This window comes from Carassius carassius, chromosome 2 (genome assembly GCF_963082965.1).
Source record: "Carassius carassius chromosome 2, fCarCar2.1, whole genome shotgun sequence".
Taxonomy (NCBI): Eukaryota; Metazoa; Chordata; class Actinopteri; order Cypriniformes; family Cyprinidae; genus Carassius; species Carassius carassius.
In genome coordinates this window covers 12,632,561-12,659,380 of record NC_081756.1, presented here as the reverse complement: position 1 = coordinate 12,659,380, position 26,820 = coordinate 12,632,561, and the positions used below count along the sequence as shown (strand labels likewise).

At 38.1% G+C, this 26,820-nt stretch overlaps 1 pseudogene; it reads right to left on the bottom strand.

Moving 5' to 3' along the window:
* The window catches only part of LOC132098534 (dynein axonemal heavy chain 2-like), a 61,968-nt pseudogene extending 53,983 nt beyond the window's left edge, over positions 1 to 7,985 (bottom strand).
* Positions 7,986 to 26,820: the final 18,835 nt, after the last annotated feature.

Here is a 26,820-nt window from a genome sequence, read left to right as displayed (position 1 = left end):
TTAAACACACACAAACACACACAGACACAAGTCCAGGAGCATTTATTGTTAAGGTGAGCCACTTTGTCTGTAATGGCTCATATTAGTTGAATTCACAGTTGCATATCATGAACATTTTTACGAATGAGATCAACAGGTCAGAGCACACACACACACACACACACACACACACACACACACACACACACACACACACACACACACACACACACACACACACACACACACACACACACATACACACACACACACAAAACACATTCTCGCATACACAGTAGAGTTTAAACTATCTGTAAAGAACTTTGGTATATTTTAAACTAGATTAAATATTTGTAACATTTAAATTACACTAGTTTGGGCTCAGTTAAAAAAATGTTGGCAAATGACTGCAATTATTTGATCAAAAATACAGTAAATATTGTGAAAAATTGTATTGAAATAAATGTTTTCTATTTTACTAATTTCATTTCTGTGATGGTAAAGCTGAATTCTTCAGCAGCCTTTACTCCAGTCTTCACTATCACTATCACAGAATTTATTTGAAACAGATATTTTATAACATTTTCAATTTAATGCAACATTGTTGAAAAAAAAGTATTAATTTCTTCCAAAAAATAACAAATATAAAAATTTTACTGACCCCAAACATTTGAATATTTGTGTAGATTACAGTATGTTCTATTTAAATATGTTTGATAATATAATATAGAACATCATATTAGTATAATATAATTATAAAAATATATAATAATAAAATATGATATATGATATATCCCCTGCTCTGTGTAGACAACACGACATAAAAACCCTCTGAATCATAACACGGCTTTAATCAAGTTTAAGTGCACTTATGAGCACTTGGTGTTTTGCCCCGAAGCCACCATAAAAATACAGCACAATAAACGTGAATGATGAAAGAAGAAATAATGTTAGTATGCTCTGCATTTTTGCATGTTATAGTAAATTAATAAATGACCCATGAAAAGCTCCTCTGCTGACAAGCTGCCAAATTTTGGATTATGATAATCAAAGAAAGCATTAAAACATATATCAGAATATAACAGGATATATCCAAAGATGAATGGCAGAGAACCTATTTAAATCCCCAAACCCAGACAGTTAATATGAGCTTCAAGCTATACAGTACGAGTGGATTATCAGGGTGCATATAACTCTAGAAATATTAATATAACTTTAATCCCAACATTACTGATCAATGTATACAATGTGACTAAAACGTCCCATTGTTTGGTTGTAATTCAACACTCTTCAACAGGTATTCAAATGTATGTTTTTTTTCCCTTTTTTTAAGAAGTTAATCCTTCTATTACACACATAAACTCATCAAAATTTAACAAAAGGTTTCTATTTCAAATAAATGCTGATCTTTTTAGTTTTTTCTTTCATCAAAGAATCCTGAAAACAAAATGTATCATGCACATCATGTTAAAATGTATTTTAACACTGATAATACGAAATCTTTCTTCAGCACCAAATCAGCATATTAGAATGTTTTAGATTAGACATCATATTAGACACTAGTAAATGCATACTTTTTGATTTATTAACTCAAATTTTCTTTTACATATACTGGTGTTTGGTATAATATAGACTACTTTTACTATTATTTAATAATATTGTTATTAAACAGATATATGTTGTCATGGAAAAAAGAAGAAGATATTGTTAAATATGGATGGAAGCATACAGCAGGGCTCTCACACACTCAGAAAGGCTGTAATTGATCACGTCTGCTATAAGTGAGCCAACATTCCACACGCCTGCCACAGGCCTCTGATTTTAGACCAATCACTGGAGCCCTGCTCAATCTCCTGTGCTCTCAACTCTTTCTTTCTCTCTGACTCTGCCTGACATACACATGAACATTAGCAGAGGGAAAGGTGCAGTGAAGAGAGGATTCAGTCTCTCTCATATATATATACACACACACACACAGCGCAGCAGCTCTTGATCTGTCATATTCATCACTCTCATCTCATCATCTAACTGTGTGTCTTCACTGCAGGCTGTTCGCAGAGGAGCAGCAGGTGAGAGAGAGGACTGAAAATCACTGACTTCATTACTATTGCCACAGCATGGTCAAATACACATATAAAGCTAGCTATCAAATTAAGGGACTTTTTTAAACAGCAATATTTGCCACCTAGAATTGATTTTTGATTGATTTTTTCAAGTGTACGAAAGGTATGTTTATGTCAGTTATTTGAACCAAATCAACTGCAGTAAATTCTTTATTCCCTAGTTATCTAAAATTAACATCATCATACGATAAAAAAGTAGCTACAAATAATGCACAAAATATCAATAAAATAAAAACTCTGTTAGAATGCATCATGACATAATTTAGACTGGTCCTAATAGAATTCTACATCCCTCTGCTGTCTACCATCACAGTGGATCACAACGTAATCACTCTTTTAGAGTTCTTAGTTGTTTTTTATTTATATCAAGTGTTTTCAAAGCTGAATCATTTAGAGACACTAAACCAAATATAAAAAAATATAATATACTACATAATAAACAAAAACAGATCAATTCACTATGCTATTAACATATCTAAGACATTTTTGTCACTTCCAGTGACAATTTCCCTCCAAACCATGGTTAATTTCTGACTCTGATGAGGACATAACATTGTTTTTAATTACACTTTAATTATAATTATGACAGACTAATCCAAAGTTTCCAAATAAAACAAAACAAAACTAAAGACAGAGCACTGACATGCTTGTAATTGCTTTTTAAAAAGTTAACATGTTATTTGCAAAACAAAACAACCACAAATGAAACAGGGGACATCCTGTAAAGTTCTGTAAGATTTTGATGACTTCAATAAAAGATAAACAGCAAGGAGGATAAATCAGAATCACTGACTAAAATTTCCTTCAGTATCTCTGTTATTAAATGTTTTTTTTTTCTTTTAAACAACGCTTCAAACATCTGCAAAGATCAAGTTTCATAGCAAACATAAATCCATAACCTCTTTGAATGAGTCTGCTGTGTGTCTGTGTGAGAGAGTTTGATCAATGACTTTTCGTTCGCCCCGCTGTCATGCCGAGAGTTCATCAGAGAATGCAGAAACTCATATTTACTGCAGGTTAGTCACTCCTGCAATGGTCTTTATCTCTCTTCCCATCTCTCTGAGCCCAATCAGGGGGCTTGTGGATGGTAATTGAATTGGGCTGAGGGTCTCTTTCTAATGTGCAGCAGATGGTCAGGGCATTTCTTCTTTCTTGATCTCACACACATGCACACACACACATAAGTATGTATAAACGCACACATATGCACACACACTAGGTGGCAGTGTTGTACTACCCTGGCTTGCTTAAAGCCCTAAAGCCATTATAAAGCAATGAATGCTGATCATTTAGAGAAAGTGACCATGTGTGAGTTAGAGTGTGAAGCCTTGCTCTATGTTTATAGAGTAAACTCAGTCTGCTTATCAAGTAAATTGCCAACCTAGGCTGTTTCTTGAATGTATACCGATGTTCAAATTGAAGCCACTGATGTCAAAAAATGCTGTCTATGTAAGCATCTCACTACACTTTGAACAGCCTATAGGTACTAAACCACAGAAATTCACACACACACACACACACACACACACACACACACACACACACACACACACACACACACACACACACACACACACACACACACTAACAAACCTACAGTGTACTAACAGAAAAACACATTGAGGAGGACATGACCTCTCAAAATACCTAGTCATCAGCAAAATTAGGCTGCGACGTTCATCTGCAGCTGTGTGTGCGTCCAAACAGCAGCATAAGCGCATCAGGAAAAAAAAAAAAAATTGCACTGTAGCAAGCTGTAAATAAAATACAGTGTTGGTAAGGAAAGCGTATGTGTCTAATTTAATTTCAGAAACTAGCATATGCTAAAAGTGTTTGCATACACATTTTGTCCCACGTCATTAAAGACCATTTCCCCCACTGGCTTCGCTCGATGTTAAGTTACGACTGCTGGGAGACTCCATCAGTCAGTCGAAACTTCGGTGCAGGACGGTTTTACCACATATTCTGCAGAACTGTCACTCGTGCAAGGCTAAGAGATGTTTCTGTGCGCCATATTTATACAATGGGTGTGTGTGCAGCGCCTACAATGCAGGGCTGTAGGTGGTAATAATTACAGGTGATTTGCACTCCATCCTGCTAAATGTGTGGAAACACTCAATTATAAGTACATGGGAGCAAACAGAAAGCCTCTTCACTGCAGGACCATTAACGCACACACAGCACCATCTGTGTGTGCGAACACTTCAGCATCTATCATGAATACTATCAGCATTATTCATCTTTTCTCCTTGTGGACGGGGGGGTCCGTTATTGAGAGCCTGAGTAATTTGGAATTGATTTTGTCCCCCGTATAAAACCCAACGCGGAATACTAAACACACAGTTTTTGTTCATATATCATACAACCCATAGACAAAAAAATAAATAAATAAATATGGAGGAAGAAATAGAGTGATCAAAGAGGTGTGAGAGAGGAAGAACTAAAGATAAAACATATGTCCACCTTTTGTTGCAGCACTGACAGGGACAAACAATACCAGCAGGGATGCGTGCTACAGAAAGAAGAGAGAGACCTTGTCCTTTCTCTGTTCTGCAGGATCTAAGCCTCTAGAAATAAGCAATAAGAATCTTCCTCCACTTTTTTCTATATATCCGTGCACTCGCTTTTTTCTCCCCCTGCCTAACTGGCAGCGAGACACCACCCACTGTGACTTTCTCTGTCTGTCTCTCTCTCACAGGTGGGTGTGAGACACTAGCTGGGTTTCCATCCAAAGGTGCGAATTAAACTTGTGCACAAAATTGGAATATCACATAAAACATTTGCAAATAAGCACCATTTCCATCCAACGAGTCAAAGAGAACAAAACGGTCAATTTCTGATAAACTGGCACCAAACATAACTAAGAAAAGTAGGAGAAGCCATTGAATATAATCATTTTCATAATAAATTACTAGCACCCTTAGAGCGAGCAGACAAAACACAATAAATGTCCTCATTGCTTCCGGAGGTGGATATCTGCTGTTTGGGAATGCAGTTGTGCAAGACAGTTCCGGGAGGTAATTATACAGAAATACTTTGGCGAAAGACTTTAGTCAGGCATTTAAGAATGACCATAACAAAATTTCAGATGTTGTGAAACAAGATCGGTCCACTGGATAGTCAGGTTATGCCATCCCATAGCGCAAAGCCACATGACTTTTTTGATGCACATGGAGGAATTTATTCGGCAAATGTGTTTCCAGCTCCCATTATTCGCGGACTATTTTTCACAAAAGTAAAAAAAACACATCAAGTGATCTTAAAAACCTTTGTTACAAATTAAGGGATTATTTTTTATGAGATACTTCAAAATGCGCATAAAAACAGAGCTGCTTCTTACATAGAATTTTTAGGCAGTAGGGAATGTATGGGGTATTTCATTTGATCTAATGAAAACAAGACTGTGAAGGACAGAAGTACAGGCAGATCAATTTCTTAACAGAGACTACAGACAAAACTGAATGACTTATTCAAAGCCCTAAATAAAACTTTTTTGAATTTACAAATATTTATTTATTTTTGTATTTGCTTTGCTTTATTTATGCATTGATTTTCCAATTGAGAATGTCTCCACAGTTTTGTCAGATTTAGTTAACATTTAGGAACAATTTTGCTCCAAAACTGTAGCCAAGTACAAACACATTTACATAGCTTTTGCTGCACACACACAGACACACACACACACACACACACACACACACACACACACACGCACGCACGCACGCACGTTTTTTGTGAAAAGTGGGGACATCCCATAGGCGTAATGGTTTTTATACCGTACAAACTGTATATTCTATGGCCCTACACCAACCCTACACCTAAACCTAACCCTCACAGGAAACTTTGTGCATTTTTACTTTCTCAAAAAAAAAAAAAAACTCATTCTGTATGATTTATAAGCGTTTGGAAAAATGGGGACATGGGTTATGTCCTCATAAGTCACCCTCTCCTTGTAATACCTGTGTCATACCCATGTCATTATACAGAGTTGTGTCCTGATATGTCACAAAAACATACATACATATGTGTATGTGTCTAAGCATATATGAACAAATTAACATGAGAAATATCATAGACCAATTTGTCCACAGAGGCAAAATCTCACAAACAGTACTGATGTAAAATTAAATAAGCATGCAAAAATCTATATGAGAAGTCTCCGTTGAGACACAACAAACATACAAACTAATGCCACAGAACTGCTCTTACATCAAAACGGACAAACAGACAAAGACTTTCTCAAACAATGCTTTTGACCCATTTCTGACTGATCCACGCAACTTGCACATAAACACACTGATACACGCGCCCACACACTGCTTCCAGCTATATACGAACAGGCCTGAAGGCATTTTCTGAAAACTTTCAGCCCTTGGGAAGGAGGCTGCTTGTACAAATGATTCTATTAGATTAGAGCTTTTGTGCGGCTGCCATATGCACAAAGCATCCTCTCCAGTTCTTATCTGCTCACAGCTCATTTGTATAATTGTGAGCACTGAACACTTTGTGAAACTCCCGAATGGTCTCAATCAAACCCAAAAGAGCAACAGCATCATTTGAGCTCATCTAAAAACAAGAATGGCTTTTCCCACTAGTATTTATTCATTCATAGACAGTCAGTTTATGTTCTTTATTGGACCCTTGACATGTTTGCCCAAAAGGCTTAAAGCAGCCATTCTGAGTCCTGCTCTCTAAGAGGGTTTGATAGTAATTATGTTTGTGTAAGAGCTCAAGGTGCCTTGGCATTGATAAGCCATTTAGTCTGTGTATAAAAACATGGCTTGCTCTCAAACACAGATTTGAACCAGACTCTGAGAGAGAGCAATACTGTCCGGCCAGTGGCTGTGATTCACACCCCAGTGAACTGCCCACCTAGACAGCATTTTTGGGCATCAAAGGTACATTTAAACACTGGATGCATTTCAAAACCTACTTAGCTACACACCTAGCCAGAATTTTTGGATATCAATGGTCCATTCGAACACTGGCTGTCTTTCAAAACCTAGTGTGCTGCTTTTGTAAACAGTATTTTTCCACATCATAGGTGCATTAAATCAGATAAGAACATTTAAATATGCCTTTAATGTCCAAATTTCTGTCCAGTAGGCAGCTCACTAGGTTTTAAAACACAGCCAGTGTTTTTCTCATTTACTCGTTCTTTCTCTGTGGCACACAGAGTAATATGATAATGTGGAGTTACTGGCTCCTCACGCGTGGTGGTTCTCCCCTGCAGCAGGGAGCTTCATCATGTTGAGGAATGATGTTTTTAGGCTATGGCTTGTTTTTGGGACTAATATATCCATATAACAGTGCTGTAGCAGCATGGATGAAGCCAGTAACAGTCCCTAGGTATATATATATAAAAAAAAAAACAATTCAGCATTTACCCGCTCAAATGGACATGCATGTAAGTTATGGTAAAATTAAGTCTCAATAAAAAAAAAAACATTAAATAAATCAATTAGGCAAAGGCAGTTAGGACAACTCCCCAATTAAGATGGAAAATCTGCTGGTGGAGGCTGTAGGCTGTAGCAATCTGCTAGGGGAGACGTGTGGGTATGGGAATTTATAAGTAACTTTTTTCTTGTATTTTCTTTTTCTGAAGGGAATTATACTGCAAATGAATTCTATTGTGAAAAAAACACCTTTTGTTTAATTGCATCAACTTGTGGTGTGAATATGCCTTTAGGCCAGGGACTTATAGAGAATCTCAGCCACCTCAGAATGCTGAATCATCATCATCTGTTTAAGATTCTGCTTATTGAGTGTCTGTAACCTTTTGACGTTTGACATTCTGAAACCTCTGGCTTCTCAAATCAGTTTGTGGTGTCCTTTGTCTTTGTAGGTAGTGCTGTCCAGAGACATTTCCTCCCATGTCTTCATGATGCCTTCTAGTGTCTGGACCTTAGAGGACTAGTGGAGGGGAAATACAATTAATCGTGGCCCCTGGAAACTTCCACCTACAAAAAATGTCAGAGGTGGGGTCTTTCCAAAAACACCAGCTATGCACCATGCCAACGATGCTTCTCATTTACACTCTATCTGTCTTTCTCTTTCTCTCTCTCTCTGCGACTGACTTCTAGGTGAACCACTTTGTGCTTTAGGGGTTATGAGGGTTTGCTCTCCCATTGTCACTCTTGAACCCAAGCTGTGTTGTTGTAACCTCTGCGAGCGCACAGAAGAACGTCTGGGAATCTCCCTGGGCTAAAAGCATGAAGAAAGAGAGGAAGAAAGTGGGAGAGAGGGGAGGAGTACAGCCTCCCACAGTCTGACAGCTGGACAGAGCAGCTCTCCTCTGCAGGGGCAGTAAAGGCTGTGCTGAAGGAAATCAAGCACAAGGCTCATTTCCCCTGTGGCTGCCACACATGACCTGCGACTGCAGCCTGGGGACTGACGCCTCCAGCAGCACTGCGCTCATACTGTACTGCACTATTACTGAACACAGTCCAGGAAATTTTCCTTTTCAAGTCTAAAATAAGACTATAAACCAGTTGACTCATAGGCCTTTTTCACACATCCTGTGTCTGCAGCACGTAGCTTTTACACTACAGGCATTTCTGCTTCTTAACAGCTCTATGCAGAAAATAAAATGACTGCTGGTTTACTACATTGCATATTTCTTCCAATAACAGCCATAAATTATAATACTAATAATATAATGGATATCGGAAATGGGCCATTGAGAATTATTACAAACTTGATAGCCATGAAATCTAATCTACATGAGGAGGTGGAATGACATTTTTATCCAAATGGTTTACACAGGTCCTAATACATAGCTTTAAACTGGTTAAGCATCTGGACTCAGTCAATATTTTACGGAATAAAAAGTGCTCTTTATGAATTTACATCAACTTCACATGGAGGTGTTTTTCAAGCAATATTGGACTTATTCTTCTCTCGGTATTATGTTTATTCATAAAAGCCAATATTACAAAATATAGTTTTAATAAAAAGGTTTACAACATGTTCAACATCAAAGTTTCTGTATCAGAGTATAAAACAAATATATACACTAAAGTCTAAAAGTCAGTAAGCTTTTTTTTTTTAATGTTTTTGAAAGAAGTCTATTATGGTCATAAAGGCTGCATTTGTTTGATCAAAATGTTTGGAATATTAAAAACATGCTAAATAGTGTGCTATATTATTACAATTCAAAACAACTTTTATATTTAAATGTATTTCAAAATGTAATTTATTCATGTGCGTGCATATTACTTTTGTGGAAACCATGATGCATTTTTTCAAACAGCATTTATTTAAAACTTTGTAACACTGTTTTAATTTACTGCATTTTTGCTAAATAAAAACATCAACACCTTAAAAAAAAACTCAAACATTAGAATGGTAGTGTAAAAAGGTAACTGCTACTTGATTTCTTGTGATTGTGATTTTAAGTCACTCAACTTGATTTTAAAACTTTGCAAATATAAAATATTCCAAATATACTTGTCATAATTATGTTTTTCCACAACATACTTGACTTATTTCAGAACGTGGTTATAGTTCTTATTTTAAACTTCTTCGCACATTTACAGAAACAGGCTTCCATCTGCAGTAATGACATGCAGCAAAACTAAGCTTAGCACTGAAGCGCTACTTTTATTGCTGCTCATGTGCTCAAATGCTGTAATGTGGGTACCAAATGGGAACCAAAAAGAACATGTGACTGTAGCGCCAAGAATGCAACGTGCAAAACAGGCTTAATTTTGAAATAAATCTAAATTTGTACTCATGAACACCACTGCTTTTACATTCAAACTGTTTGGCTAATGAAAACCACATCTGCATTGCTGCCAGACATTTCGACTGGGGCTCTCTGCTGTGATTCTCTGCTGGGTTTGGTCTGACTACACAATGTCACCTTGAGGGTATCATCTTTGACCTTTCAAACCTGACCTCTGACCATAATCCTCCTGACAGTGACTTTCCTTTTCTCTTTAACATACTGAGCCTCTGAGGATCTTATGCACTGTGAGAGGAGCACAGAGAATTGAACCCTGATGAACCTTCAGTCCTTCATAGAGACAAAAAAATAGAAACAAAAGTGAATAAGACACTCTTAAAAATAAAAGTTCCAGTAATAATTGTTATAAGGGTTTTACAGCCTCAAATTTGCCTCATATCATATGCTTTTTAATAATTTAATTTTTTCCTACGAGATCCACTTATAATGTCATAATTTGGTTTTCAGGTTTCCAAAATGTTTTAAGTGAAAGTTTCAGTAAGTTTTCAAACACTCTGTCGAAGAATCAGGGACAATTTGATTTATCTTTTGCTTTCAAAAACCAAAAATGCAATGCACTGATCTGAAAAATCGACCAAACTAATAAGGAGGACATTTTTAATTTATAATAAACCATATACAGTGGCAAACTCAAAAACTGATATTTAAAAAAAAAAAAAAACGTGTTTGCACTTTAAATTCAGAGAAGAAACATGGTCTTATAAACGGTTCTCTGTAAAATGTTTCACTGAAGAATCATTTTAAGTCTGAAGTGACAAAAGGAAATAGATTAACCTAATCTACTTTACTACCTATTAATAAACAGCAAATTAGGTGTTTATAGGAGTTTATTGTAGTTAATGGTTTGTTAATAGCAAGAATTGAACCTTAAAATAAAGTGTATTAAAAAAAATTACATTCTAATATATACACTATGCATATATTCATTTTTTTTTCTAAACACTTTTTTCTAAACACTAACACTTTTTCCTAAAGTATTTCAAGAGCTGAAGAAAGACAGTCCACTGTGCCGTTTAGTCACAAAAGACTGGTCATGTTGACAGTCAGATTTTGTCATAATAAGCAGGTGTGATGGCTGATGACAGCGCAAGGATTGAATTCTCCCGTGAGAGATCCCGTAGCCATAACGCACAGCTTGCCTTCTCTCAAAGAAATCCACAGAGACCCTCAGTACATCTGATCCACAGCAAAACACAACACTGCTATTTAAAAAACATCCTGCCAACGACTGGCCCCTTTGAAATCGGGCCCGAGCATTCTGGGACGAGATCTCTACTACGAGTGCCTGCTTTGCTTTTACTCCTCTTGTCTCCCGTTCTGTCGGTCATGGACTTCTGAGGCCGGAGCTCTGTTTATTTTCATCTGCTTACCTGATGTGCTGTGCCGGCCAGCGGGAGACGCTTACAGGGATCTTTCAGAGGGTTACATCAGTGTGATTAGCCGGCTGTCATCAGGGGAACGTGAGGCCTGTCTGTGCAGTCTCCACCAGGGCTGTGGCAGCACGCCTGATTGGGGCCGATGGGCTGTTGTTTTGGGAACGCCAGATCCAATCAGGTGGCTTAGGGAGCGAATGACAGGGCAGAAGAAAAACGTAGAGCAGAAAATGTCACTTTTCTCTCAGCAGGGATGGCGCCGGAGTGCACAAATGCTCTGCGTGACAGAAAGGTGACGAGCTGTAACTGAGGGCTAGCTGTCAAAGTGTGGGATAACAGCTGATCCTAGAACAGCAACTGGCACCAAACCTCTGCCTCTGATGATTATCAGCCGGACTTTACAGCAGACCTCAGGTCACAAGCTACGGAGGGTAATATCTCGAACAGAGAGAAGTTACAAAGAGCGATTGTCTGCTGAAGAAACATCCTGAAAGACGACTGTAATTTTGTCTGTAACCACTCTCGATAAGGAGGATTAGGGTGAGAATGACACTTCATTATGCTGAGGACACTGATTTGTGTGTGTGCCCTTCACCTCTCTCTCATGGCTGGATTCCTGTGATCAGTGGGACGATATTCTTAAAATGCTTGATCCAGAGAAGTCCACAACCTCCCAATGCTTGTCCTGAAAGAACACACACATTTGTATAAATCAGGATCCTACTGCAGGCTGCAGTCTGAAATGCTAAATGGTGTGCTGTGATGGACTGATCTCTGTCAGTGGAAAAGCACCCAAAAGGGTCTGAATCAAGCAGGTGTTTCTAATCTGCTTAAAGCTAAATGTCAGGATAATGAGAAGCTGGTGAGAACAGAAGCTAAATTAGCTTTAAAGGATAATTAGCTAAACAAAAGGGCTTTTATCACAGTTACAATGAGAAACAGAGAAATGACAGTCTCTGCTGGACCCTAATGAAGTAACATCAGTAAGTGTGTGAGTACAGTGGAAGATGAGTGAGAGACTGAGACATCACTGACACTGCTGATAGCAGTTAAGTGGGTCCTGATGGCTGCTAGATTTTTTTATGTGAAGGGTCTCTACAAGATCTTAGTACTCAGTACTGTTAATTGTAATGCTTAATTAAATGTAAAAATTAAAAGTGCATATTAATAAATATTATATATATGTGACTAACTAACTGACCTGGCCTCCACAGTCACCGGACCTGAACCCAATCGAGATGGTTTAGGGGTGAGCTGGATCGCAGACGGAAGGCAAAAGGGCCAACAAGTGCTATGCATCTCTCGGGGAATTCCTTCAAGACTGTTGGAAGACCATTTCAGGTGACTACCTCTTGAAGCTCATCAAGAGAATGCCAAGAGTGTGCAAAGCAGTAATCAAAGCAAAAGGTGGCTACTTTGAAGAACCTAGAATATGACATATTTTCAGTTGTTTCACTCTTTTTTGTTATGTATATAATTCCACTTTTGTTCATTCATAGTTTTGATGCCTTCAGTGTGAATCTACAATTTTCATAGTCATGAAAATAAAGAAAACTCTTTGTAGCCGTATTACCACACCTGGAAAGAAACAAGAGTCTGCAGCAGTGATGAAAACATAAAATATGAAGATGAAGCATGTGCATCACGTCCAGGTACAATAAAAAAAGTAAAAATATCATTAAAAACAAAAAATACAAAGTACACTACTAATTATGAAATATTATTACAATTTAAAATAACATTTTCTATTTTAATATATTTTAAAATGTAACATATTCCTGTGATCACAAAGCTGTATTTTTGGCAGCCATTAATCCAGTGTTCATTGTCAACTGATCCTTCAGAAATCCTTCTAATATGCTGATTAGGACATAAAGACATTTTTTTTTTTTTATCAAAGTTGAAAACAGTTGTGAAGCTGGATCTTACTGACCAAAAACTTGAACAAAACAGAACATTTGAACAATGTTTAATGTATTGATGCTTTCTTTATTTTTTTTGTCAGAGTTTACACCAGTGGTGTAGGTTATGTTGTGCTGACTTGCCTTGAACTCTCTTGAACATGGTCTGGGTGGTGTTGTCCATGGTCTCGGTCTGTAGGGAGGTCAAGTGACCCCTCTTCCACTTGTCCCATAGTGTCATGATTCTGCCATCTTGTTCTTGATTTTTCTCTTGTCTTGCGGCAGAATCATGACAGGCCCATGTTTTCATGTGCAGCACATGACCATTTGTTTGGCCATGTGCTTGCGTTGTCTCGTCATGTAACCCCGCCCCCTTGTGATCCTCGTTTTGTAATTATTAGCGTATCAGTTTCACCTGTTGTGTTCATTATTAGCCTCCCTTTATAACCCCCTTGTGTTTCTCTGTCCTTGGTCGGTTCATTGTCAAATATTGTCAGATGTGTCAAGCTTTGTCACTGTCTATCTTAAATGATAAATTGCTGTGAGTATTTTGTCTGGAGTTCTGTTCAACGTATAATGTTAATTGTTTTGTTGTTAGTTACTGTTTAGTCATCGTCAAGTCTTAGTCAAGGCTTTTGCCTTTTGTCTTGTTTTGCCCCCTCGTGTGTTTTGTTTTCTGTTTTTTGTCTACAATAAATCTTGTGAGAGCATTCTGTCTACTTTTGGGTTCATCAACCCCCATCCTCATGACACATAGTGCCTGCAGGTAATTCACATCCTACAAACACAACACACACACACATTTGTTTTTGTGAAAAGTGGGGACATCGTATAGGCGTAATGGTTTTTATACTGTAGTAACTGTATATTCTATCACCCTACACCAACCTTACACCTAACCCTAACCCTCACAGGAAACTTTGTGCATTTTTACTTTCTCTAAAAAAAACTCATTCTGTATGATTTATAAGCGTTTTGAAAAATGGGGACATGGGTTATGTCCTCATAAGTCACCCTCTCCTTGTAATACCTGTGTCATACCCATGTCATTATACAGAGATGTGTCCTGATATATCACAAAAACAGAGCACACACACACACACACACACACACACACACACACACACACACACACACACACACACACACACACACACACACACACACACACACACACACACAATCTAAACATCACTGCATACTGAACCAGAAGTGACCTTACCAACAGTATCAATACTGTTCAATCTTGCTGTCACACAGGACCAGTCAATCGCCCTCAGCCTGTTTACACATTGTTGTGCTGCTTTGCTTTGTGTGTCTGTGATGTATTATATGGAGAAACGTTTTTTATTACTGTAACAGCAGTGAACAGGCACCTTCTCTAGAGTGAGGATATCTTTAGAGGCTGGTTGTTCAATACTAACAGGTTGACACCATAGCGTATGTTCTGATCCTCTTCTAAGAGCCTCCAATTGGGCACGCAGCTCTGAAACCTGCTGCAGTGCAGAATGGGGTTACACTGCTGCCAAATGGACCTGTACATACATACACACACACACACACACACAAATAAGACCATATACATGAAGACAAAGACATAAGAAGACCGCACACACAAGCATACAGATGCATATGTCAATGATTAAAAAACTGTACATTCAGCTGTCATTTCCCCAGAAAGCAGATTGTCGCTCTAAAAAAGCTCAATGGATTCCTATTGGCCAGAAAGTTAGCGAAGTGAGCATGTTTCTCACAATGTGCTATTAATGTGGTTTCACAGTTGGGAGCTCAGCAGGCCAGTAGGTCTCTTTTCTGAGCAGAGTTAGAGTTCTGGCTCGGACCCAGCTCCACACATAAGCCTGGACTCCCACGATCCACGCGCACTTGTGACAGCTTTGATTTACGAGATATTTGATCTTTTAAAAAGCGCCTCATTCATCTCAGGATGGCGATACACAATGTGTACAGTAACACACAGGAATGCACTCACACTGACACCAGCAGGGGCCGTTATCTGCCCCAAAGGCCTCTGTGATATGTTTACAGGCGCGAATGTTTACGTCTGTCAGCGTTTATAATGGATTCCATCGAACACACTGGCTAAATCGCACACATACATCTCCAGCAATTACAAAAAACACACATTTACACAATTCTGCATTAAGGCCAGCCATTAAACAGCATGTGAAGGTCCATCGGGGATCTCCAGTCAATATTTGCATAAAGTCTGATTTACTGAAGCATTTAGCACATGCTGAAGTGTGTCGCTGGAGCAGAACAAATTCAGGAGCATGGGTGTTGAGAGGTTTGATGACGCCCATTCTCTCTCTCCGTTGTGCCTGACTAAAACGTAAAGAAAATCTAATTAGCAAATGTTAAAATGTGCTAAATTTTTGATAAATCTGCCTTGGAGACTTCAACCAATCATACATGTTTAATTGGCTCTGCGCTTCGAAACGCAATGTCGTATTTTTCCTCCATGCCGGATCTGAGAGGGAAAGTCACGCTGGGTCCATGGAGAGCAGGAGATGAGATTTTGAAGGGGCACCTTGGCAGGGGCCAGTAGTATGTGTTTGGACTGAATGAGTGTGATATTATTGAAACTGTCTCTTTCCCTTGAATACAAATTTCTCCCCGCACAAAGCTGCTTCCTGGCCTCATTAACCTGAAGGAGCCCACCATTGTTTGCAGGAACAATCCAAACAATCCTGCCGTTCTCAACAAGTTGCAGCTGCCGCCCACGTTCGGAAATTCTGTGGTTGTGGGAAATAATGACGGTGAGTGCTGAGCATGTTTGCCACGTGTTGATTTAGCACAAAGCTTTCACCTTAATCGGCTGTGCCAAAACTCCAACTCTGTCTGAATCAAGATGGAAAGGTTTTCAGATACATACTAGTAGGAGAAGAACATGGGAGAAAAAGACGCAGAGAAGGAATGACAGTAGATCAAACTGGAAAACAACATACTTCACAGAGCTATCAACCATCACAAGGTAACGCAAACACAATAGAAATGAGATGGGGAGCGAGCATAGAAGTGCAAGAAAAAGAGACGAATGAAAGAGGAGGGATGGAAAACTAGGACGAAAACTCCATCCGCTTTGATACAGTTCGACACAACGTGACTTTGTTTGTGAAGTGGCAGTACAAGATAGAAAAAATATTTTTTCAATCCCGTTTAGAGCAGAGAATAAACAGTGCAGAGACACCAGCAGGAGGTGGAGCAGCATTACGGGACAATGAGAGAGAGAGAAAGAAAGAAACAGGGCGGCAGACAGGCTGAGAGTGCAGTCAAGGGCAGGATGTCAGCGTGACAGTCACTTCTGTTGTAGGTGAGGCTCCATGGCGTTCTGAAACATTATCTCAAGGCTAATTGGTTTCGATGTGCCATGGGGCATGTGGGAGGTTGATGGCTCTACCCAGCACTCCCCACCATGCAAAACACCCACGGTCACAGAAAGCAAAGGCCTGCGGTGCCGTCCATGTAGCGAACTGACCTACAGAAAAAGAGGCATGCTGGGATGTGAAGCTCACAGTAGGGTCTAAGACAGTATTGGAAGTCATCCTACTGACCGTGTGTGTGTGTGTGTGTGTGTGTGTGTGTGTGTTTTCCCATTCTATAACATTCAAATCTCTCATGTTGATGTGTACAGTATTTGTGTGTTCACCATTGCTTCTAAAGCTCTGTAGGGCACAATGTGTCTTCTTAAACTTTTTAGAGGAGAGGATCAACCCACTCTTCGTCATGTCTTTGCGTTTCTTCAACATGATGTCACTGTCAATCACAACCTGCTGGAACCAGACCCGCTCTGAATTCAGAGCCTCCAGCAACTCCAACACCTACAGAGATGGAAAGAAAAAGCGAGAGATAAATCAAATAAATCAAATAAAAGAACAGTCAAATATGGAATAGAGGCAAGAGATAAAAATTTATTTAGAATACAATTTGACTTGGGAAACCTTAGGGCGTGTGTGTGTGAGTGTGTGTGTGTGTGTGGCGCGACACTCACAGCGGGGTCAGGGTCTTCCTCAGATCTGCCTGCAGAGTTTCCTGAAGTTTTAGACTTTCTCCCAGTTCCAGCAGTCTGAGGAGTCTGAGACACCCTGAAATCAGATACACAGCCATTGACTCTATGTGCATGGTAAATATGTAATGCCTATTGAATTAAGTGAATTATGCACAATAACTCAGAACTAGCCACAAATAGATGCTCTGTTTAAATTATTTGAGCTGCCTACCAAGGTAACTTTTTAGTTTATGTTGCTATGTAGTTGATAAGAAATTCTGAGTGGATTTTAGCATGATGCATTGTTGTGGCAGGGGTGTTGCTAGGGTGTTCTAGGTTGTTGCTTAGTGGCTCAAGCCAGGGTCATTACAGTACACAAGACAATTACATTTTAAAAAACATTTTAACTACACTTAAACTGAAAACAGAAATAAAAACTACTGCTAATTCAAAACATTATTTAAAAACTATAACAGTATCCCAATAATATTAAAATAACACTGGTGCAAGTCAAAAGAGTCAATTCCCGAATCTCCACGATATTCTATTGCTAGTCAATGGAACTCTTTTTTAGAGTGTCAGGCCATTAGCTTAGCAACATGCTAATGCCAGACACTTTTGGAACCAACAGAGGATTTCAAGTCTCTCATGCTCTTCACGTGAGGGGTGTTAATTGCTGTGGCATGCATGAGTGACCATTAAAAGGATCGCTGCCCATGAAGAGCGTTTCAAATCGGTCACTTATGAGGTTTCATTTCAGTTAGGATCCCAGCTGCTTATACAGAGAGCAGACAGCGAGGCAAAATTGTAGAACAGAGCTTTCACACACACCTGAGAGCGTTTTCCTGCAGGAAGCTGTGCAGTTGGGTCATTCTTCAATTGCGGTGGCAAGTGGTGTCCCTTTGCTTTACTACAGCTGAAATAAACTTTAAATACCAATAAATTAAAAAAGTTTGCATGTTTGTATTCTGTAGGGTTAACACAATTTGTGCACTATTAATAGGTAATTTTTTTGTTTTAAAATACATATTTAATTGAGTTTGGGAGACATTTGTAACAAAATATGCATGTTCCCGTCATACCTTAGAGAGGTATCATGGAATGTAATTGCAATAACATTTTTTAACACAAATAAAGTGGTTATAATGTGAATATAGATTAAAAAAACATGCATAATTGTATTAAATTGTTTAAAAAAAAAAACATTATTTTGTAATATTTAAGAAAAAAAGTTGTGTCCCCCAAATTCATGTCTGTGGTGTTACCACAATTGATTTTGCCCCTTTAAGAAAAGGGGGAAATCTGTTTAGACTACTTCCTGTGTATAAAGGTCGCTGCAGGTGCTGGTTGATCTGAGGGGTGCATGGTGAGTACATTCTTTCTTTTTTTTTTTTTTTTTAAAGTTAGCTAAATGTCTGACAATTTCATGTGTCACACTTTATTAGTGTCTGTGGTGTTATGTTGATAACTTTCAGATTTTTACATATTTTAATCAAAATGTTGATAAAAACACTTATTAATGTCCCCTGATCTTAAAAAACATCATGATGACAGCCTCCATTTTAGAAAAGTCTGGATTTAGGCTGATTTGTCTGTGGTGTTACTTTTCTGGTAACACCCCAGAGCCTATTGTAACTTGCAATATAAAGTCAGTGGTGTTACTTCAAAATGACATAGACATTAGTGGCTGTGTCACCAGTGTTTGATTGAAATTATTTAAAAATCTAAATGTTTTTAAGCTTTCATTTTAATTGATATATCGTAATAAACTAATTTGAAATGCATAGCAATATATTTTATTAGAAAAAACAAGCGTTTTTACAAATTCCGCCTCTCATTTGCCACCCCAACTGAAGAATGACCCAGTTCCTTTAGTTTGGCACTGGCCATAAGGCTGAGCAGCTGCCTGAACTTGCTCTGCCACTTGTTAGAACAGAGAGAACTTGAGTGGAGAACAGTCCAGAAGCACAAAGTGCAGATTTAACAATGTCTCTTCCTTCTGGACATTATTTGTCACCTCTGTGTATCTACACACACACACACACACACACACACACACACACAGAGAGAGAGAAAGAAAATAAAAAAATAAAGTTTTTTTCACTCATAATGGCTGCCCTATTAATAGCAATTTAATTTGTCATCTCAGTGCTACAACATACTGTAAATTAAATTCGTTTTTCAAGAAAATAACGGAGGTGTTCAGCATCATTTGTTTCTGAGGAGTGTGAAGAAATAAAGCAAGAAGTTACATTAACCATAGTAATTTCAAATAAAAAGTGTCTGTGCATGTATTATTTGATGTGAAAAAAAAAAACTTTATACATTAATGGTGGCAGCAGGGAATTCACAAGTGTCCTTCCAGTATGCACAAGGTCATTAATGCACAATCACACACACAAAGTCTGTGTTTCACTGCACACACACACTTTCCGATCCACACACACTCAAGCATCCATTGTTGACAAGATAACGATTTGGAGAGTGCAGATCAAATCTATAGGGAAGAGTTGTTGACCCTGCCCTCAGGACTGACACGTCTGAGCTGCAGACACATCAATAGTCTGAAAGGCCATCACATTGTTCCCACGTGACCTCAAAAACATCCCTCTAGTGTACTATCACCACTCAAGCATTTTAAATTAAAAGAGATGCATGTTTGATTGTGAGAGAAAAATGGTGATTTTTTTTTTGTGTGCATTTGTTCACTAAAGAAACTTTTATTTTATTAGTAGCACTGCAAATAATTAATATGTTCACACGTTACTAGAATATACAGTACTTTTTAGACCCTGCTATTACAACCTTAAAAACAAATTTTGCTACTAAAAGAGAATGAAGAAAAGCTACAGACCTGGCTATGTCAGCGTCAAAGGAGGTTACTGTAGGGCTGAGCAGCTGGTAGCGCTGTATAAAGCAGTTTTTTTCAATTTCCCAGATCTCTCTGTGTTTGTCCCAGGTCTTCAGGTAGGTCTGCAGGTAAGATTAATCACCATACCTGCAGCTATGGCTCCTTGGATCTCACAGATCTCTTCATCTTGCTGTGAAACAGAAAATGCATTGTTGATGTCAAACAGCCGCTGAATGGATATATTACCCAAAATTAACATTCTGTTATCATTTAGTCACTCATGTGTCATTCACTTCCTTTTTTCAGTGGAACACAAAAGGAGGATTTTGTTTAAAGAGAGTGGATCCATAAAAATCTTCATAAACTTTCCTTTTGTGTCCCACAGAAGAGAGTTATATGGGTTTGGGATGACATGAAGTGAAGTGAAGTGACATTCAGCAAAGTATGGTGACTCATACTCAGAATTTGTGTTCTGCATTTAAGCCATCCAAAGTGCACACACACAGCAGTGAACACACACAAACCGTGAACACACACCCGGAGCAGTAGGCATCCATTTATGCTGCAGCGCCCGGGGAGCAGTTGGAGGTTCGGTGCCTTGCTCAAGAGCACCTCAGTCGTGGTGTTGCCGGCAGTGTTGGGGAGTAACTAGTTACATGTAACGGCGTTACGTAATTTAATTACAAAATAAATGTAACAGTAATCAGTTACAGTTACTAAGAAAAAATGAGTAATTAAATTACAGTTAGCCTACTTATGAAAATTGTAACGATTACAAAGAGGATTACATTTGAATATTTACACACATCCACATACAGCTTATTTCTTTCCCAAATTGCACTAAGACATATGGCCCATAATCTACGAGACGCGGAAAACACATTCGTAGAATCCAGTCATAAAAATGGAATTCAGCCTATAACGCGGACGCAATATGCCACATTTTGGACGAATAAATCAAAAGTAGGTCAGTACACTTGAATCAAAACCCGATATGGACTGATGTCTGTGAATATTAAGCCGCAAAAAGACTGAATATGAATCCTGCACGCTCTGCGTGTCTGTGGAAATCAGGCGCTGACTGGACATCGGGAGAACCGGGACTATTCCCGGTAGCCTGGCAGACGATTTGGCCTTCTACTTTAATATTGTTATTGTATAATTGCAGGCCGAATATAGCTACTAAAGCGATTATTTCCGAATCCGCCATTCGATAATTAAATTTCTAATAAATCATGAATCGGTTAGTCGTGACTGGCAATGGTTGGGCTCGCGCGCTCTCCGCGCCTCCGCCGAACGGTTTGGATCAGACTCCGAGTAATCAGTGCGAGAGAGAGAGACCGGAGTGAACTGCGTAAGCGCACAGCTGGAGCAGAGAAGCGACACTTCTGTTCAGGGTTTCAGGTGCAGGTCAGTTTCATCTGTAAATATGCTAATGTAGTTTTGTCTTTGTTTACTTAGTCAAGCAGCAGCAGCACATTGCTCGCAATCACTCAAAATACTGTATAAACGACGTCATTATTATCTTTTGTAATGTTACAGTAAGTTAGCAGACAAATCATCATATTTTATTATAGGTTTAGGGGGAGCTAGTGGATACAAAAACACAACCCTTAGGAAAATTAATATAGCCTATGGTATGGCACTAACCGTGGTTTAATTGTGAAATTTGTAGTAAAAATAAATACAAGTGGTAATTCATTTGCCAAAAAAACAAAATTGCACTTACAAAACATGGTAAAAGTCAAATAAAAATCTTCAGTATTAAAGTCATGAGAGAGATGGATGGATAATGGAAGTGAAGGTGCAGTTCAGGAGAGAACTCTTAATTACGTTGCAAGTCCCCCAACCTAAGGATTCACAGTTTTTCATGTCAGGTCCAAAAAAATAATAATAGGGTTGTCCATGTTTCAGAATGGGTTGTGGGTGTATGAGTGGGAGATTTCCCAGCCTATTTTTTTCCCCAGTCCGCCCCTCAAGGAAATTAATCTCTAGAACAGTCACTTCATGAGCATTTTTTACTTATTTTGATAAACTATCATCATATCATATACAAAGAGACAGCAGTGTTTCAAAAAGACACCAATGTTTCAGGAGTTTAGTACACAAAATAGGACACATGCTTATTAGATAACCGTATTTGAGTTGATGTATATGCTTTTATTAAACCATTGTTAGGTGCAGTTAGATGCCTGTAGTTATGCAAAGATTTGGTTTCAAAAACAGTATCTATAAACTATTTCTTTTGATTTTAAATCTGCTTTGAACTTCATATCAATCTCTAAGTAAAGTTGGATTGTGTGGTGGATGTGTTCAAATGTGATCATCTTAATTTAAGTGATGAAGGATGGTGAAAGTCTGACAGTATTGAGCGCTACTTTAAGGTTAAACCTGCATGGTGTAAAATGGTTGAAGATGATTAACAGTTGCAAATTAACATTCATTAGAAATTTATAAAAGTAATCAAAATGTACTCAAAAGTAATTAGTTACATTACTTTATTAAAGTAATTAAAAAAGTTACACTACTATTACATTTTAAATAGGGTAACTTGTAATCTGTAACCTATTACATTTCCAAAGTAACCTTCCCAACACTGGTTGCCGGCCCGAGACTCGAAACCCACAACCTTAGTGTTAGGAGTCAAACTCTCTAACCATTAGGCCACGACTTCCCCAAAGGTGAGTAAACAGGAATATAAATATTGCATAAATGGCAAATGTAGGGGATATGTGGTGAATGAGATGGAGAGAGGGTGTATACCGATGATGCTGTGGATGGGTTTTCGCTGTGAGTGCTGGTGGGTCAGCAGGTCTGGCAAACGGTTGAACCCTGAGATGGTCTTGATGAGCTGACAGCTAATGCTGTTCACTATGTGTGCCAGTTTCTGGAGAGAAAGAGAGAAATCCACCTGGACAAACAAACATTTGTATTAATACAAAATAAATAAATAAAAATCAATACTTAAATAACATACTTTACTCTTAAACTTCTGAATACAAACTGTCACAAAACATGAAATAAATAATTTGCAAATGTCCAAATGCAAATGTGCATTAAATGTGCAATATTTTAAATGAAACCAAAATAGATAAACATTAATATAATAAAAGATATAATGTTACAAAAAATTGTTAAAAACTTAAATAATGAAAGCAAACATAAGAACAGCTAGGATTCAACAATGACAATTGTACAACAATGACCTCAAAATTGTTCCTTCCTAGCTTTTCAGGAGGCAAAGTCACTGATGACATCTGGACAGCAGGATTGTATTGTTGTGCCCCCCTTCCTCAAATATGATTATGGGGAAAAAAAAAACCTACTATAGGGGTGAAAATAGAACTTTAATCAAATAAAAAAGTAAATGAATAAATTGTATTATTTACTAATTACAATTGTAGCTCTCGACATTTATCTATGGCTATAACTTTATTATGACTAATTTATTTCATAGTCTTAAGCATTCAGAAATCATGCAAAAAGAAATTAAGCAGTTTTACTATGATAAAACCATAGTTTATTTTTGTAAGGGTTGTGATATGCACGTTTTTTGTTGAAGAAATTATATAGGCTGTGTCATCTATAGCAAAAGTGTAACAGAACCAATTACATGGCATTTGGCTCCCTGTGCAGGCATTTGTAATAACATGTACATAAAATAAAACAGGAATGTGCCTGAAAGTGATAAATGGGCCTCGTTTTTACCTAAATGATTTATAATTTATTTAAATATATATTAAAAATGTATGAGGTGTGCATTGTAGCTGACACCTGAATGAACACATTACAATTGTTTTATGACTGCAAGTCTTTCTCCTCAAATGCTATTGAGCTTCAAATTTGCCTTTGAGCTCATGTGAAAAAGTAGCATAATTTACATATGATTTACAGTTTATTTTAATAAATATTAAACATTATATTCAATTGTGCATTATAGCTGACACCTAGATGAACAATTACAGTTGTTTTTATGACTGTAAGTCATTCTCCTCAAATGCTACTGACGTTAGAAAAGTGTATACCAATATCGCATGTAACTTTAGAGACGGTCCCTAAATTTGAGACTCTCGAACGTCCTTACGTCAAGCCAACTTTATGTCTTTTCTTCTTTCTCTTTTCAGTACCAGAGGGATACATGCTTTTTGTGACATGGCTTATCATTTATTACAGTGACGCTCACCGGCGCGAATTGTCAATGCACGCCAGGTGTCTATGCGCAATTGCCCATGACTCAAACGCTAGATACAGCAGCCGTTGTCTGTAAATAAGAATTTTCTTGTCTTGAATTATTCATTTATTCGTTCATTATTCATTCATTCATTCATTCATTTATATCACTAGTTTAAGTTATTTAATTGTAAAAAAAAAAAAAAAAAAAAAATCACCAGGGGGCCCCAAGCAGCCGCTTAGTTCGCTTATGCCTCGGGCCGGCCCTGTGTGACAATGAAGACTGGAGTAATGGCTGCTAAAGATTCAGTTAAGCCATCACAGGAAATAACTACATTTTTAAAAATAATTTTACAGTTCATTTTAAATTGTAAATATTTATTGTTTTTACTGTATTTTTGACTAAATAATTTTTTTCCCACAAAATTTTTGTGTATTTGATTGTTTCATTGTAGTGAACACATTAACACACAGCTTTAAAGGAAACAAGAAATGTAAATTAATTTAAAAAGAATCCGAAATACACACAAAAAAGCAAATAAATTATATGAGAACTGGATCACTTTTCATGTTGATAGCCCAAAAATGTTTTGTCTGTTCTCATGTGGAGTTTCATCGCAGAGCTATTTTAATGTTATGTAATGTATGTTATGTATGTAAACCACTCTGACTCTGTTAATATAGAAAAGTTTTCAAATATGGAGTTATGACTCCTTAGAAACAATTTTTATTTTTATTGCTGAAATATGACCTAATCTTGATCTTGCTATCTTGTCCAGTGTCTTGTGGTTTATGTGGCCATTTATAATTGTCTCCTCTGTGAGAGCTGGAAAAGGTGTGTCGCATCAACAATTGTACCAGCGTGAATTTGTTTGTCAGTCAGCCTGACGGATGTTCATTTCGCTTGGTGGGAAAAGACCATTCATCAATAATTTTTTTTGTTTATTAATTTTGCATTCAGTGTGAAAGGGCCTTTAATGGTGTGTCCTAGGCTAGCATTAATGCATTTCCTTTCCATCTGGCACTTTTGCCTCAGGCAGTCTGTCTCCACAGACCAATGCAACCACTGTCCCTAAAATACACTCAATTAAGTCAAACTAACATTTCTGCTTTTTCTTTCTTACTGTGTTTTGCTGACTAAGCATCATGGGACATTACCCAAAGGCCTCAGTCCAAATTTATCTCTGTAGAGCTGAGCAGTAGAGTAGAGTGCTGAATAACGCAGCAGTGCTGTCACAGCTGTGATTTATAGAGGTTGTGGTGTTCTGATTGCCCTCTGCTTAATGCATGATAGTGTCTTTATTCTGCATGTAAAACACATGGCCAGCAGCTCTCCATGACCAACACAATGATTCGCACAGTTTTTTCAAATTTTACTTTTAGCCTTGAAATCACAGAAGGTAAGGTTTTGGTGTCTAGATGTGAGGTAAAGGTCACCTCGTCGCATAAACAATGTTATCAATGGCCACTGCAAAAAAAAATCTTTTTTTTTTCCACTGTACCACATCAGTACAACCCCAATCTTATTTTGTGGTCCTGTTATTTTACTGATCACTGCTTCTCTAATCTCAGGGAGTTCAACACGGGATTCACAAAATGCTTGCTCTTGAAAGATGGCTCAATATCAAATTTATTTGGACCAACTGGCTCCACTGAATAGTAGATGGAGTAGATGTCAGATCCAAATTGTGTGACACATCCCTGGTGACAGGCCAAATGGATGAACCCGATACTCGTATGCTTCACCCCCAAAAGCAAATATCAGGAACCTCCTGTGTTGATGAAGGATGGATAAATTGAAGTAAGCATCCTTGAGATCTATTGTAACAAACCTGCCCTCGGACCTGATTTCAGACATAATCTGTTTGTTAGTGAACATCTTGAACTGAAACCATTTGATAGCGCGGTTCAAATGATCCAGATCTATGATCGGACGCAACCCTCCATCCTTCTTCAGAACAATGAAGTAACGGGTGTAGAACCCTGACTCTCTCTCGTGAGAGGAGGAACACGTTCTATGGCCTCCTTCCTCAAGAGACAGGCTACAGGTCATGACGCTGTTTCTAGGTCATGTGATATGAGGAACCGGATGGTTGGGACTACTCCCATTCAGCAGTCCCAAAGACCTGGGAATGGCGAGGGAGGAAGTGCTGGAAAGCCGACACCTGCTTCTTCACCTCCTGAAATCTCTCAATGACAGTGTCTACTGAGGCCAGCGAGTGATAGCGAGGCATCCAGCAGAAAGAATCTGTCCTTATCTTTTAACTTGGACATAATGAACAGCAGATGGCTCTGGCCATTTCTTTGGTGGACCAAAGCGACAGGTCTGTGGCCCTACACAGTTCAGTGACTACGTTGGATTCCTTTTCCTCTGTTTTGAACTGTTTTGAACGAATCATTGGAATGATGAGGTGATATTAAATGCATATTTTGAGAAAACCAAAGCTTTTTGACATTGGATGCATGCAAACCTATTGTAGGAGACTCCCAAAACAGTATTAGGAACCTTAAAAATGGCATTATAGAGACACTAACAACAATCTTAATGCGTAGACAAAATTGTCAGGCTATGCACTTCTTTGTTCTTGCTATCTGCATAACCTTCTCCTGACATTGTTGCGTCATTATTTTAAATGAGCTACTCTACTGGTCTTTCACTGTTCCAAAGCC